Below are 16,008 nucleotides of genomic sequence, written 5' to 3'. Positions count from 1 at the left end.
CATCGTCATCACCAACGCTCCTCTCATCGGGAGAGGGCAATCTCCATCAACATCTTCATCAGCATCATCTCATCTCAAAACCCTAGTTCATCTCTTGTATCCAATTCTTGTCTCCAAGTCCGGGATTGGTGCTAGTAGGTTGCTAGTAGTGTTAATTACTCCTTGTAGTTGATGCTAGTTGGTTTAATTGGTGGAAGATCATATGTTCAGATCCTATATGCACATTAATACCCCTCTGATTATGAACATGAATATGCTTTGTGAGTAATTACGTTTGTTACTGAGGACATGGGAGAAGTCTTGCTATTAGTAGTCATGTGAATTTGGTAATCGTTCGATATTTTGATGAGATGTATGTTGTCTCTCCTCTAGTGGTGTTATGTGAACGTCGACTACATGACACTTCACCATTGTTTGGGCCTAGAGGAAGGCATTGGGAAGTAATAAGTAGATGATGGGTTGCTAGAGGGACAGAAGCTTAAACCCTAGTTTATGCGTTGCTTCGTAAGGGGCCGATTTGGATCCATATGTTTCATGATATGGTTAGGTTTACCTTAATACTTTTGTTGTATTTGCGGATGCTTGCAATAGAGGTTAATCATAAATGGGATGCTTGTCCAAGTAAGGGCAGCACCCAAGCACCGGTCCACCCACATACCAAATTATCAAAGTACCGAACGTGAATCATATGAGCGTGATGAAAACTAGCTTGGCGATATTCCCATGTGTCCTCGGGAGCGCTTTACATCATATAAGAGTTTGTCCAGGCTTGTCCTTTGCTACAAAAGGATTGGGCCACCTTGCTGCACTTTATTTACTTTTGTTACTTGTTGCTCGTTACAAATTATCCTATCACAAAACTATCTGTTACCACTTATTTCAGTACTTACAGAGAATACCTTGCTGGAAACCGCTTATCATTTCCTTCTGCTCCTCGTTGGGTTCGACACTCTTACTTATCGCAAGGACTACGATAGATCCCCTATACTTGTGGATCATCAAATATCACTAAGCATTTTGAGCAAGTAACTCATTAAGCAACACCTCATCCCCTTTTAATAGTATTGGCTTTTCCTATGGACTCAATGTGATATTGGATCACTAAAATGGAAAAAGTAGAGTCTTGTCCTTTGAGCTTGAGCCAATCTTTTGTCCTTAGCATTTTGAGGGGTCCACTTTCTAATCCATGCCATGCCAATCATTGAGCTTTCCTGAAATATTTATCTTCAAATAGCATTAGCTCAATTAGATATATGTTGTTAAGAATTACCAAAACCACCCAGGGATAGTTTCACTTTCAATCTCCCCCTTTTTGGTAATTGATGACAACATATAGATCAAAGCTGCGACAAATGATAATGGGATTGAAAAACATCGTCGCTTTGAGAAGTATGTGATAAGCAAGAGCTCCCCGTAAATTTTTGCATTATTTAAAATTTGCTTTTGAATGCAAATGCACAATCGACTAGGTTCATGGGTTACTCGTGACACTCCAAAATTTTTATTTGGTTTTCAGCAAAAACTTTGTTGGTTTTTGAAAAGAGGCCATTTAAATTTTTTCCAGAAAACCTTCCTCTTAAAAACTTCTTTGGCAAGGATTTTTTATTTTTGTATCTTCTTCAAACTATGGTGTTTGATCATTTAAAACTCTTTCTCTGATGGTTCCCTTCTCAAAGTATATATTTGGAAATTATTCTTTTTCTTATAAAAAGATCTCTATGAATTTTTAGGTTTTTCTTACCTTGAAAACCACCCATGGTTTTACCATGTCTCCTATAGTAAATCTTCTCAAAATCCCTCCCTCCACCTTTGAACAATCTAAATTCTCTGTCTCAACAGGTCCAAACAAGTTTTGGATTTTATTTCAATTATTTTATCTCTCAAATCATTTCTGCCAATTATTTTGAGCCTGAGTGATTTTCAAAGCAAGTACCTCATTGCCTTTGAGTTTTTATCTCAAACCAACTCCCCTGGATAGTCCTTAGTACCCACAACCTAGAACCATCTTGGTCCACTCTTCTTCTTTTCAAATTTTTCAAATTTCACTCACTGCAAGTTTGGACCAGATTTGCCAAATTTGGTGAAATTCATATCTACACTTCCCCAAAAATTCCACAAAAATTCAGGCAGTCTCCTGGTGAAATGAGAGGCCACTCCACCAAAAATCAGCTCAAGCAGAGCCTCCCTCATACCAAAAACATTCTGTCGAACACCTGAGCTGCACTGTTCCTTTGCACATTCAGAAAATTCAGAGAAACTTCAGGGTTCAGTGTCGTTTCTCTTCGTCAGATTTCGGTCACGCGGCCACAGTGCCCTTGGCACGTTGCTCGCCGCCTGGCCTGCTTGTCCGGAGCTCCACACGCGCGCTTGGCGCCTTCCTGGCGTCGGTGGCACCCTGGCCTGTCTACGCCGGCGTGTCTTGCGGCGGCCGAACCACCGTAGCGGCCGACAGGGAGCAGAACGGCGGCTCAACGCCGTTCGGCGCCGCCCAATCCTCCTGGTAGCTCCGCGTGGCCTCATGCACGCCAGCACACCCCGCTGTACCGTCGCCGTGGCCCGGCAAGCACTGGGCACGCTCTCTGCCGCCGACGGGCCCGCGCCGCCCCGTTCCGTCGAAACCCACCCCAAGCTCCTAATCCAAGTCCGTTTAGCGTCTGAATGGAACCAGTGGACCTCCACGTTGATGCCCAACCTCCTAAACTCCCCGACCGAGCACTGCGCAGCCGTAATCCATCGCCGGAGAACCCCGTTCACGGCCACTGCCTCGGATCGCCTATAAAAGGGGACCCCGAGCTCGCCCTCGAGCACACACCCTCACTACACCCCACAGACACCCTGCCAGGCCACTAGGAGGACCTCGAGGAGGTCTCCTCCCCCAACTCCGGCCGCCTCGTTCCGCCTCGGCCACCAACTCGATTCACTCCGGTGAGGCCATCCCCGACGCCCAAACCTCGTCAGTAGCCTCCCCGAGCACCCAGTGAGCTAACCCAAGCGTCAATTTGGCCTTCGCAGCTCTCCCCGACGAGATCCATCTCCACCCGAGCCACCGTCCGCCGGAGCAAGGGCCGCCGTCGACGTAGAGCTCGCCGGCGACCACCACCACCCACCGATGCGGAAGGACGCACTGAACACAGAGGTACCACCCGATCCCCCTGCCTCGCCGTGGATCGCCGCCGGCGACCACCGCGGCTCTCGGGCACCGTCGAGCTCTGCCGCCTCTTTTGAAAATTCAAACCTGACGGGCGGGACCCGCTTGTCAGCCTCTCTGTCCTTTCTAAACGAACCGTTTTCTGAAAGCATCTTCTGCCAAATGCGTTTTCCCTCTGGGCCGGCGTATTCTTTATCGAAGCGTTTTCTGTTTTTATAAGTTAAACCCTGGAAACTTTCTGTTTCATTACAGATGAGTCCCTGGACAAAAACCTTTATAACTTTTAAACAAAAATATATTTTTGATTGATTCTTTTTCTGTCCTCTTTAGAATTTTGTCTAGTTTTTTATAATATTTATTTGAAAAATATTTGGCATAATTTTTGTGCACCTCTCGGTATTTACGATAGCACGTATATTTTCTTTATACCGTAGATACCGAAGGAGGTGACGGGACCGCGAACTTCACCGAGCTAGGCTCCGACTACTCTGAACCAGGCAAGCATGTTTGAACCTTTGATATGATGATTGTTTTGGCATGTTTGCATTAAGTAGTTTCATGGCATGTTGATGAGCATACCGACGAATGTCATGTTACATGCAACGATGAGGCAAGCGAGTTTCGAAAATCCATAAGTGGATGGATGTGAGTATGCATGGCCATGTGTTGGCATGAGGATGGGTAAGATGGCAGTGTTGCAGCATGCCAGTCTTATGCCAGACTATATGACTTCAGTGTCAACCCGTATCGATCCAGTTCCTTCCACTTTTCCTTCCCTGTACTACCACATGTTTTCCGCAAGGAATATGGCTTAGTAAGTTGCAAACCGCTTTCTTGGTACACACCAAAAGGAGAGGCCATGATGATGGTTCCATGGCCCTGGATTAAAGCCAGTCATCCGGTCAGGGGGCATGGGTGTTTCCGGTTGGGACCGAGAGGGGGGCACCCCTTAGAGCGCGCGTATATAAATTTGATCCCATGCTATTCGAGATTGTGATCTCCCCGTCTCAAAAGTTTTTCTTGGACGATGTCTAGGGTGATTCCTGGCATCAAGAGGTAGGATGGGTGTGTACTGGTTAGCTGTGTTTTCTTCCGAAATACCGTAAACGGAACTAGTCCTTCGTGACTACGGAAATCCGTTGGCTGTGGGGAAAAAATTTCGTACAAACTCTGCAGAGTCATATATTCCCTTGAATCATCTATTCCATGTCCAAGTTCGGTATTATCTTATCCTGACAAATGTCAGTTTTGATGATAGAGACTCCGGTGAATCACATGAGTGCTAAGTCCGGTTAAATGTTTATTCCTGTGGATGGACTAACCCGTTTATTATCATGAATTGAATATTTATTATGAGTATTATTTACTTGTGAATAAAAGCCCTTTCTGCGATGTCGCTCAGACGTCCGACTGTGGCATTGTTATTATTTACTTTCAATAAAAGCCCTTTCTGCGATGTCGCTCAGACGCCCGACTGTGGCATTGTTATTATTTACTTTCAATAAAAGCCCTTTCTGCGATGTCGCTCAGACGTCTAACTGTGGCATTGTTATTACTTACTTTCAATAAAAGCCCTTTCTGCGATGTCGCTCAGACGTCCGACTGCGGCAGTACTGTTATTTACTTTCAATATAAGCCCTTTCTGTGATGTCGCCCCGACGTCCGACTGTGGCACGCATGTCTTTTATTTTCAGTTTAAGCCCTTTACGTGGTGTCGCTTAGACGCCCGACTGCGGCATGATCTTTATTTATTTGTTCACCCTTCGAGGCGTCGCTTCAGACACCCGATCGGTTTCCTATTATTTCTTTTTGTTGGGTTTTCAGGCGGACTACCGCCGATTCCCTTTTTACTTACCTTGCTTGCTAAATTTTGAATGTGCATTGGTAAATTAATCATGACGCATCCATGCATGCATTTGTTATATCTTACGTCCGAACTGTCTTGCGAGTACTTTCAAAGTACTCACCTGGCTTGTTGATTTGGCCAGATGCTGACGAAGGCGATCTCATGGATGAAGAATTTGATAGCGAGTCCGACGCCTAGAGGAATCCCAGTCAGTCTCGTGCGACCCTGGATTTGGTCACTGTATTATATCCGCTTCCGCTACCAAATAAATTCATCCTCGATGAGATGCCAGTTTTAGAGTCATGTATCTCACTCCCCGCTGTGATTTTCCACCACCACCCTATCCTCGAGTCAGTAGTATGCCTCCACACCACTGTGTCATATCCGCCATTATGTATAATTATTGGCGTGCTTGTAATAATTTGGTTGAGCAACCGTAGCTCGACCCTGTAATATATTTTATGCTACTGGCTTATTGTATCAAGAATTTTTCTACCAGTAAGGAGGATTTTTCTCATACTGGACTCAAAAGATTGGTTTCTCAATAAACATTTTTATTGGAAAACCGGTCGTGACAAGCTTGGTACCAGAGCCAGGCTGACTGTAGGAAGCCACTAGGTGCGATCGCTAATCGGTTATTAGCATAAGAGTTAATTCGTGTTGCTCCGCCCCTGGCACCCGCTCCATCTACTCGGCGCAACACTACACGTATGGAGCCTATTAGCGAGGAGGAAGTCGAGTCCCCAGCCTCGCTACGCCTCACCCTCGGCAGGGAAAAGAAGAGCGTCAACATCTCCGACTGAGTACGCTTACCCGTCATGCGATGTACCGCTTTGTAAGATATGTTTATATGTACATAGGTTGTGAGGAGTAGCTTGTTTGCGCATCATGTAGGAACTGGGAGAAGTGCACTAGCCTAAATAACATGTCAGGATTATGTGCGCATATCCTGAGTGATGTATTGTATAATTACCGCCCGCGTGTAAGATATGTAATGAGCAGTCCTTCTCCGTGCGCAAATCGATTTGTTTTTCTTAAGTAAGCTTGGTTATTTAATTTATTTGCCAGCTTTGTGCATTTATGGAATTGTTTTTGCGACCCTTTTTCGCTTTTCTTATGGGTTTTACAAAATATATCCCCAGAGTGAAAAATGTCTCGTCCTTGGACGCGCTCTATGCCAACTCCGCCAGAGGAATATTATGACACTCAACCGGGCAATAATTTCACTCAAGGACAGTCGAGTCAACAGGATAGTGAAACAGCATTTTCCCAAATGTGTCGCCTTTATGAGCAGAGTCAGCAACAACATCGGGAAATGATGAACCAAGTCATCAACATGGGAAATCACCATGGACAGTATCAGCAGCATTCCAAGTTATCTGAGCTACAGAAGACACGTCCCCAAACATTTTCTCATACTGACAAGCCTCTTGAAGCCGAGGATTGGCTTCGAGATATGGAGAGAAAATTAATTATTGCAAAATGTTCAGACCCCGAGAAGGTATTATATGCCCCGCACTATCTCACACGAGCAGCTGCATCATGGTGGGAGAATTTTCTGCACATGCACCCTAACGAAAGTGATATAACCTGGGGTGATTTCAAGGAAGGTTTCTATGGTGCACACATTCCTAAGAGTATTATGAAAATCAAGAAGAGAGATTTCGATGATCTCAAACAAAGGAACATGACAGTGTCAGATTACAACGGTCAATTTACTCTATTGTCTCGCTACGCCAATGAAGAACGTATGACTGAAAGCAAGAAGATGGAGAAATTCCTTGACGGTCTGGCGCCCGCGCTTAAATGCCAACTGGTCGTGCACACTTTTCCAGATTTTAAGACACTAGTGGACAAAGCCATTACTCTGGAAAATGAGAGACGTAGCTTGGAGGATTTTCGCAAGCGAAAAAGAGACCAGACTACTCTTGCGCGCAACCACCGAAGCAAGTCAGATTTTCAGAAAGGTGGGACACACAAACCTACGACAAACGTCTCACGCCCAACCAAGAATTTCCATGCAAGGGACAAGGAGTTCACATATCGCCCAGGCGTTACTTGCTACGCTTGTGGAGAGGAAGGGCACTATGCCAAGCAGTGCCCCAAGCCAAGGAACTCGACCCCAAAGCCGAACAACGGTGGCAATAATTCAGCACCCAAGCGAAACAATTTCAACCCCAACAACAACCACAGGAAGGGTCATCTGAACCACGTGACCAAATAAGAAGCACAGAACGCCCCGGATATCGTACTCGGTACGTTTCCTGTCAACACAATACCTGCCATGGTTTTGTTTGATTCTGGAGCTTCTCACTCATTCATCTCGAAAAGTTTTGCTTTGCAAAATAATTTTTCGATGTTTCCCTTGGAAAAATCCATGATCATCAAGTCCCCTGGGATTGAGCAAGTTACTCAGAGTTACTGTCAAGATGTGGTTATTGAGTTCGAAGGATTGAAGTTTCACGCCAATCTTATTGTATTGGAAAATAAAGGACTGGATGTCATCCTAGGGATGGATTGGTTAACCACCAACAAAGGTTTTATTGACTGTTTCAACCGGACCGTAATTCTCACACACCACCACAGGAAGACAATAAGAGTGTCAGCCAAAGAAAGAAAAATACCCCGGCAACCGAGATTGAATAAGGTGGACGTTTCTGAGCTAAACAAGGTTCCAGTAGTGTGTGAATTTCCAGACGTATTCCCCGAAGAACTACCAGGCATGCCACCAGACCGAGAGATAGAATTTAGCATTGAGCTAGCACCAGGAACCACCCCCACATACAAGAAACCATACAGAATGGCACCATCCGAGTTGATTGAGTTGAAGAAACAAATAAAGGAATTGCTGGACAAGGGATACATTCGAGCCAGCTCCTCACCTTGGGGATCACCAATTTTATTTGCCAAAAAGAAGGATGGAACACTGAGATTGTGCATAGACTACCGAGCACTTAACATGGTCACAGTCAAGAACAAATACCCGATGCCAAGGATAAACGATTTGTTTGATCAACTCGCTCAGGCCAAGGTATTCTCAAAGATTGACTTAAGGTCAGGATACCATCAATTAAAAGTGCGAACAGAAGATATCCCCAAAACAGCCTTCACCTCCAGATACGGACTGTATGAGTTCATAGTAATGCCATTTGGATTAATGAACGCCCCCGCATATTTTGTTCACCTCATGAACAAAGTATTTATGAAGTTTATGGACAAGTTCGTTGTGGTATTCATCGACGATATTCTGGTATACTCCAAGACACCAGAAGAGCACGCGGAACATCTCAGGATTGTGCTAGGAGAACTCAGGAAACATCAATTGTATGCCAAGTTCAGCAAGTGCGAATTTTGGCTAAGACAAGTAGGTTTTCTAGGCCACGTACTGACCCAAGACGGTATTGCAGTGGACCCGGAGAAAGTCAAGGCCGTACTTGGCTGGAAGTCACCAGCCAGCGTAACGGACATACGAAGTTTCTTGGGAATGGCAGGATATTACCGCAGATTTATTGAAGGATTCTCCACCATAGCCAAGCCAATGGCGCAGTTACTCAAGAAGGACAAGAAGTTTGAATGGACAGAAGCCTGCGAGAAAAGTTTCCAAGAGCTAAAACGGAAATTAACGACAGCACCGGTATTAATTGTGCCAGACATACACAAGAATTTTGAAGTGTATTGTGACGCATCCCAAAATGGCCTTGGGTGCGTGTTGATGCAAGAAGGCAAGGTTGTCGCGTACGCTTCAAGGCAACTTCGCAAGCATGAGGAAAATTATCCCACTCATGACTTAGAAATGACAGCAGTCATTCATGCACTCAAGGAATGGAGGCATTTCTTACTTGGAAATCGATGTGAAATATACACGGACCATAAAAGTCTCAAATATATTTTCACACAGCCAGAACTAAACTTACGGCAACGACGCTGGTTGGAATTGTTAAAGGATTATGATGTTGGTATCCACTATCATCCAGGAAAAGCAAATGTAGTGGCAGATGCTCTTAGTCGGAACCCCAGCCCGGACGACAACAGTCTGCAAAGCTTGAGACCTGAATTCCAACAAGAATTTGCCAAACTCAACTTGTTAATGATCGCGGAAGGCACCATATCAAACTTGGAAATACAGCCCGACCTTGTGGAGAGAATTAAAGAAGCTCAGCCTGGTCACCCCAGCATCGAAGGAATTAAAAGAAAGGTGAGTATGGGCAAGGCCTCGGAGTTCGTCATAGACGATGGAGGAATATTATGGTACGGAGACAGACTCTGCATGCCAAATATAGAGGACCTCAAACAGCAAATTCTAGCTGAAGCCCACACCGCCCCATATTCGATCCACCCTGGAGGAACCAAAATGTATAAGGATATTCAGGAAAGATTTTGGTGGCACGGTATGAAGAGGGACATAGCCACATTCGTTGCATGTTGCGATTCTTGTCAACGCATAAAAGTTGAGCATCAAAGACCAGCCGGACTACTGCAACCAAACAAAATACCTGAGTGGAAATGGGATGAAATAGGGATGGATTTCATTGTCGGACTACCTCGGTCACGACACGGGAATGATGCCATATGGGTCATCACCGATAGATTAACCAAGGTGGCACATTTCATTCCAGTGAAGACAACTCACACCACTCAGAAGTTTGCCAGGATTTATCTCTCCCGTATAGTTTGTCTGCATGGAGTCCCGAAGACTATAATATCCGACAGAGGCACTCAGTTCGTCTCGAGATTCTGGGATCATTTACAACAGGCTCTGGGAACTCAACCGGCCTTCAGTACAGCCTACCATCCCCAGACTGATGGACAGGCTGAACGCGTAAACCAAATTCTAGAAGACATGCTGAGAGCATGTGTCCTCACCTATGGAGCCAGTTGGGAAGAAAGCCTGCCATACGCCGAGTTCGCGTACAATAACAGTTACCAGGCCAGCCTGCAGATGGCACCATTTGAGGCTTTATACGGACGGAGATGTCGTACCCCATTAAATTGGTCAGAGACCGGAGGCAGCCGCATCTTCGGCCCAGACATGCTCAAAGAAGCCGAGGAAAAGGTCAAGCTAATCAGGGACCGACTCAAGACCGCTCAAAGCCGACAGAAGAGTTATTACGATCGGAAACATCGTGAGGTCAGATTCGAACCCGGTGAATTTGTATACCTATGAGTATCACCTATGAGGGGCCTGCAACGATTCAAGATTAAGGGAAAGCTAGCGCCAAGATTCATCGGACCATTTTGTATAGTGGCACGAAGGGGCACTGTAGCCTACCAGCTAGACTTACCCGAAGAATTATCCGATGTCCACGACGTATTCCACGTTTCGCAGTTAAGGAAGTGCGTAAGCAACCCAGAGAAACAAGTATCCCATGAGAACATTGACGTGCAGCCAGACCTCACCTATCGGGAACACCCAGTAAAAATATTAGAGGAGTCTGAAAGGAGGACCCGACAGAAAACCATCAAGTTTTTCAAAGTTCAGTGGAGCAATCACACCAAAAGTGAAGCAACTTGGGAAAGAGAGGATTTTCTTCGGGCAGAGCATCCATACTTATTTAAGGATCAGCTGAAATCTCGGTGACGAGATTTTTCCTAAGGGGGTAGGTGTTGTGACACTCCAAAATTTTTATTTGGTTTTCAGCAAAAACTTTGTTGGTTTTTGAAAAGAGGCCATTTAAATTTTTTCCAGAAAACCTTCCTCTTAAAAACTTCTTTGGCAAGGATTTTTTATTTTTGTATCTTCTTCAAACTATGGTGTTTGATCATTTAAAACTCTTTCTCTGATGGTTCCCTTCTCAAAGTATATTTTTGGAAATTATTCTTTTTCTTATAAAAAGAACTCTATGAATTTTTAGGTTTTTCTTATCTTGAAAACCACCCATGGTTTTACCATGTCTCCTATAGTAAATCTTCTCAAAATCCCTCCCTCCACCTTTGAACAATCTAAATTCTCTGTCTCAACAGGTCCAAACAAGTTTTGGATTTTATTTCAATTATTTTATCTCTCAAATCATTTCTGCCAATTATTTTGAGCCTGAGTGATTTTCAAAGCAAGTACCTCATTGCCTTTGAGTTTTTATCTCAAACCCAAACCAACTCCCCTGGATAGTCCTTAGTACCCACAACCTAGAACCATCTTGATCCACTCTTCTTCTTTTCAAAATTTTTCAAATTTCACTCACTGCAAGTTTGGACCAGATTTGCCAAATTTGGTGAAATTCATATCTACACTTCTCCAAAAATTCCACAAAAATTCAGGCAGTCTCCTGGTGAAATGAGAGGCCACTCCACCAAAAATCAGCTCAAGCAGAGCCTCCCTCATACCAAAAACATTCTGTCGAACACCTGAGCTGCACTGTTCCTTTGCACATTCAGAAAATTCAGAGAAACTTCAGGGTTCAGTGTCGTTTCTCTTCGTCAGATTTCGGTCACAGCGGCCACAGTGCCCTTGGCACGTTGCTCGCGCCTGGCCTGCTTGTCCGGAGCTCCACACGCGCGCTTGGCGCCTCCTGGCGTCGGTGGCACCCTGGCCCGCCTGCGCCGGCGTGTCTTGCGGCGGCCGGACCACCGTAGCGGCCAACAGGGAGCAGAAAGGCGGCTCAACGCCGTTCGGCGCCGCCCAATCCTCCTGGTAGCTCCGCGTTGCCTCATGCACGCCAGCACACCCCGCTGTACCGTCGTCGTGGCCCGGCAAGCACTGGGCACGCTCTCTACCGCCGACGGACCGCGCCACCCCGTTCCATCGAAACCCACCCCAAGCTCCTAATCCAAGTCCGTTTAGCATCTGAATGGAACCAGTGGACCTCCACGTTGATGCCCAACCTCCTAAACTCCCCGACCGAGCACTGCGCCGCCGTAATCCATCGCCGAGAACCCCGTTCACGGCCACCGCCTCGGATCGCCTATAAAAGGGGACCCCGAGCTCGCCCTCGAGCACACACCCTCACTACACCCCACAGACACCCCGCCAGGCCACTAGGAGGACCTCGAGGAGGTCTCCTCCCCCAACTTCCGGCCGCCTCGTTCCGCCTCGGCCACCAACTCGATTCACTCCGGTGAGGCCATCCCCGACGCCCAAACCTCGTCAAGTAGCCTCCTCGAGCACCCAGTGAGCTAACCCAAGCGTCAATTTGGCCTTCGCAGTTCTCCCCGACGAGATCCATCTCCACCCGAGCCACCGTCTGCCGGAGCAAGGGCCGCCGTCGACGTAGAGCTCGCTGGCGACCACCACCACCACCCACCGACGCGGAAGGACGCACTAACAGAGGTACCTCCGATCCCCCTGCCTCGCCGTGGATCGCCGCCGGCGACCACCGCGGCTCTCGGGCACCGTCGAGCTCTGCCGCCTCTTTTGAAAATTCAAACCTGACGGGCGGGACCCGCCTGTCAGCCTCTCTGTCCTTTCTAAGCGAACCATTTTCTGAAAACGTCTTCTGCCAAATGCGTTTTCCCGCTGGGCCGGCGCATTCTTATTCGAATCGTTTTCTGTTTTTATAAGTTAGCCCCTGGAACTTTCTGTTTCATTACAGATGAGTCCCTGGACAAAAACCTTTATAACTTTTAAACAAAATATATTTTTGATTGATTCTTTTTCTGTCCTCTTTATTTTGTCTAGTTTTTTATCATATTTATTTGAAAAATATTTGGAATAATTTTTGTGCACCTCTCGGTATTTACGATAGCGCGTATATTTTCTTTATACCGTAGATACCGAAGGAGGTGACGGGACCGCGAACTTCACCGAGCTAGGCTCCGACTACTCTGAACCAGGCAAGCATGTTTGAACTTTTGATATGATGATTGTTTTGGCATGTTTGCATTAAGTAGTTTCATGGCATGTTGATGAGCATACCGACGAATGTCATGTTACATGCAACGATGAGGCAAGTGAGTTTCGAAAATCCATAAGTGGATGGATGTGAGTATGCATGGCCATGTGTTGGCATGAGGATGGGTAAGATGGCAGTGTTGCAGCATGCCAGTCTTATGCCAGACTATATGACTTCAGTGTCAACCCGTATCGATCCAGTTCCTTCCACTTTTCCTTCCCTGTACTACCACATGTTTTCCGCAAGGAATATGGCTTAGTAAGTTGCAAACCGCTTTCTGGTACACACCAAAAGGAGAGGCCGTGATGATGGTTCCATGGCCCTGGATTAAAGCCAGTCATCCGGTCAGGGGGCATGGGTGTTTCCGGTTGGGACCGAGAGGGGGGCACCCCTTAGAGCGCGCGTATATAAATTTGATCCCATGCTATTCGAGATTGTGATCTCCCCGTCTCAAAAGTTTTTCTTGGACGATGTCTAGGGTGATTCCTCTGGCATCGAGAGGTAGGATGGGTGTGTACTGGTTAGCTGTGTTTTCTTCCGAAATACCGTAAACGGAACTAGTCCTTCGTGACTATGGAAATCCGTTGGCTGTGGGGAAAAAGTTTCGTACAAACTCTGCAGAGTCATATATTCCCTTGAATCATCTATTCCATGTCCAAGTTCGGTATTATCTTATCCTGACAAATGTCAGTTTTGATGACAGAGACTCCGTTGAATCACATGAGTGGTAAGTCCGGTTAAATGTTTATTCCTGTGGATGGACTAACCCGTTTATTATCATGAATTGAATATTTATTATGAGTATTATTTACTTGTGAATAAAATCCCTTTCTGCGATGTCGCTCAGACGTCCGACTGTGGCATTGTTATTATTTACTTTCAATAAAAGCCCTTTCTGCGATGTCGCTCAGACGTCCGACTGTGGCATTGTTATTATTTACTTTCAATAAAAGCCCTTTCTGCGATGTCGCTCAGACGTCCGACTGTGGCATTGTTATTATTTACTTTCAATAAAAGCCCTTTCTGCGATGTCGCTCAGACGTCCGACTGTGGCATTGTTATTATTTACTTTCAATAAAAGCCCTTTCTGCGATGTCGCTCAGACGTCCGACTGTGGCATTGTTATTATTTACTTTCAATAAAAGCCCTTTCTGCGATGTCGCTCAGACGTCCGACTGTGGCATTGTTATTACTTACTTTCAATAAAAGCCCTTTCTGCGATGTCGCTCAGACGTCCGACTGCAGCAGTACTGTTATTTACTTTCAATATAAGCCCTTTCTGTGATGTCGCCCCGACGTCCGACTGTCACACGCATGTCTTTTATTTTCAGTTTAAGCCCTTTACATGGTGTCGCTTAGACGCCCGACTGCGGCATGATCTTTATTTATTTGTTCACCCTTCGAGGCGTCGCTTCAGACACCCGATCGATTTCCTATTATTTCTTTTTGTTGGGTTTTCAGGCGGACTATCGCCGATTCCATTTTTACTTACCTTGCTTGCTAAATTTTGGATGTGCATTGGTAAATTAATCATGACGCATCCATGCATGCATTTGTTATATCTTACGTCTGAACTGTCTTGCGAGTACTTTCAAAGTACTCACCTGGCTTGTTGATTTGGCCAGATGCTGACGAAGGCGATCTCATGGATGAAGAATTTGATAGCGAGTCCGACGCCTAGAGGAATCCCAGTCAGTCTCGTGCGACCCTGGATTTGGTCACTGTATTATATCCGCTTCCGCTACCAAATAAATTCATCAAGCCTCACCTCGACGCTCGATGAGATGCCAGTTTTAGAGTCATGTATCTCACTCCCCGCTGTGATTTTCCACCACCGCCCTATCCTCGAGTCAGTAGTATGCCTCCACACCACTGTGTCATATCCGCCATTATGTATAATTATTGGCGTGCTTGTAATAATTTGGTTGAGCAATCGTAGCTCGACCCTGTAATATATTTTATGCTACTGGCTTATTGTATCAAGAATTTGTCTACCAGTAAGGAGGATTTTTCTCATACTGGACTCAAAAGATTGGTTTCTCAATAAACATTTTTATTGGAAAACCGGTCATGACATTACTCTTCCATGTCACATTCATCTTGGTGGAGCGCTCAAAATGATAGAAATTTAAAGCATGCACTCATCACCAAGCAAGTGAATGATCATATATGAAATATAAAAGATAGCATCATTCATCCAAACATTAAGGGAGCATATGATCAACCACATGATCACATATGTATCTCACAAGGACATAAAAGTATCTCACACAAGCACACAAAGTTCAACCAAAAGCAAGAGAGAGATAAAAAGCAAGACACTCTCTCTTGAAGCCTATGATCTATACATATTTCTCCCCCTTTGGCAACAAGTTACCAAAAAGTTCAAAAATGCATAGTGCTATACGTCTCTCAGGCTTGGTCTTCGGGAGGTGGTGTAGAGAGAACTCCAAGGACGAAGGCTTCCAATGACGTAGTTGGAGCTGATGGAGTGGGTGCTGGAGGTGGCACTGGAGTTGTAGCTGCTTGTGTTGACACTGAAGCTCTAGCATCTGAGACTGGCACCAACAACCTCTTCAGTTGGCTTGGAGGTTTCAGCAGTTGAGGCTCTCACCTTTAAGGTTGGCACCCTCTTGGTAGGGGCCTTCTTGTGCAAGCCAGGCTCAGTTGATGCAACTGTGCCATACTCCTTCTTTAGCACCTTCTTCTTGGAGCTGACTTCCTCCTCAACAGCCACATAGTCCTCATCTTTAGAGTCCGAGGTTTTCTTCTTCCTTGTTCTGGTGACTGCCTTGGGCAAGTTGCTTGGTGTGCTCCTGCTGCCATCATCAGAAGTGCTGGAGGGACTAGTGCCCTCACTCAATTGTACCTGTTCCTCTGACTTGTTCTGGCTGTAGCTCTGGTCAGACATTTCTGCAAACTTACTAACAACAGATCCTGTGAATAGATATGGATGAGTTAGAGTGGATGAGCATCACAAAGTGTAGAGTTTGGCAAAAAGAATGACCTAAAAACTTAGTTTTAGTTCTTCATAGAAAGCATTTCGGAGCTACCGATATGTAAACTCAGTGATACCGAAGCAGATTTTGGAACCTAAACTAGTGAACTCGGTCAGACCGAGTCACAGTTCGGTGGCACCAAGATTGCTAGGGTTTCACACAGAATCGAACTCGATCACACCGATTTGC

This window comes from Triticum urartu, chromosome 3 (assembly GCF_003073215.2).
Source record: "Triticum urartu cultivar G1812 chromosome 3, Tu2.1, whole genome shotgun sequence".
NCBI lineage: Eukaryota > Viridiplantae > Streptophyta > Magnoliopsida > Poales > Poaceae > Triticum > Triticum urartu.
Note: the sequence above shows the minus strand (reverse complement) of the source record.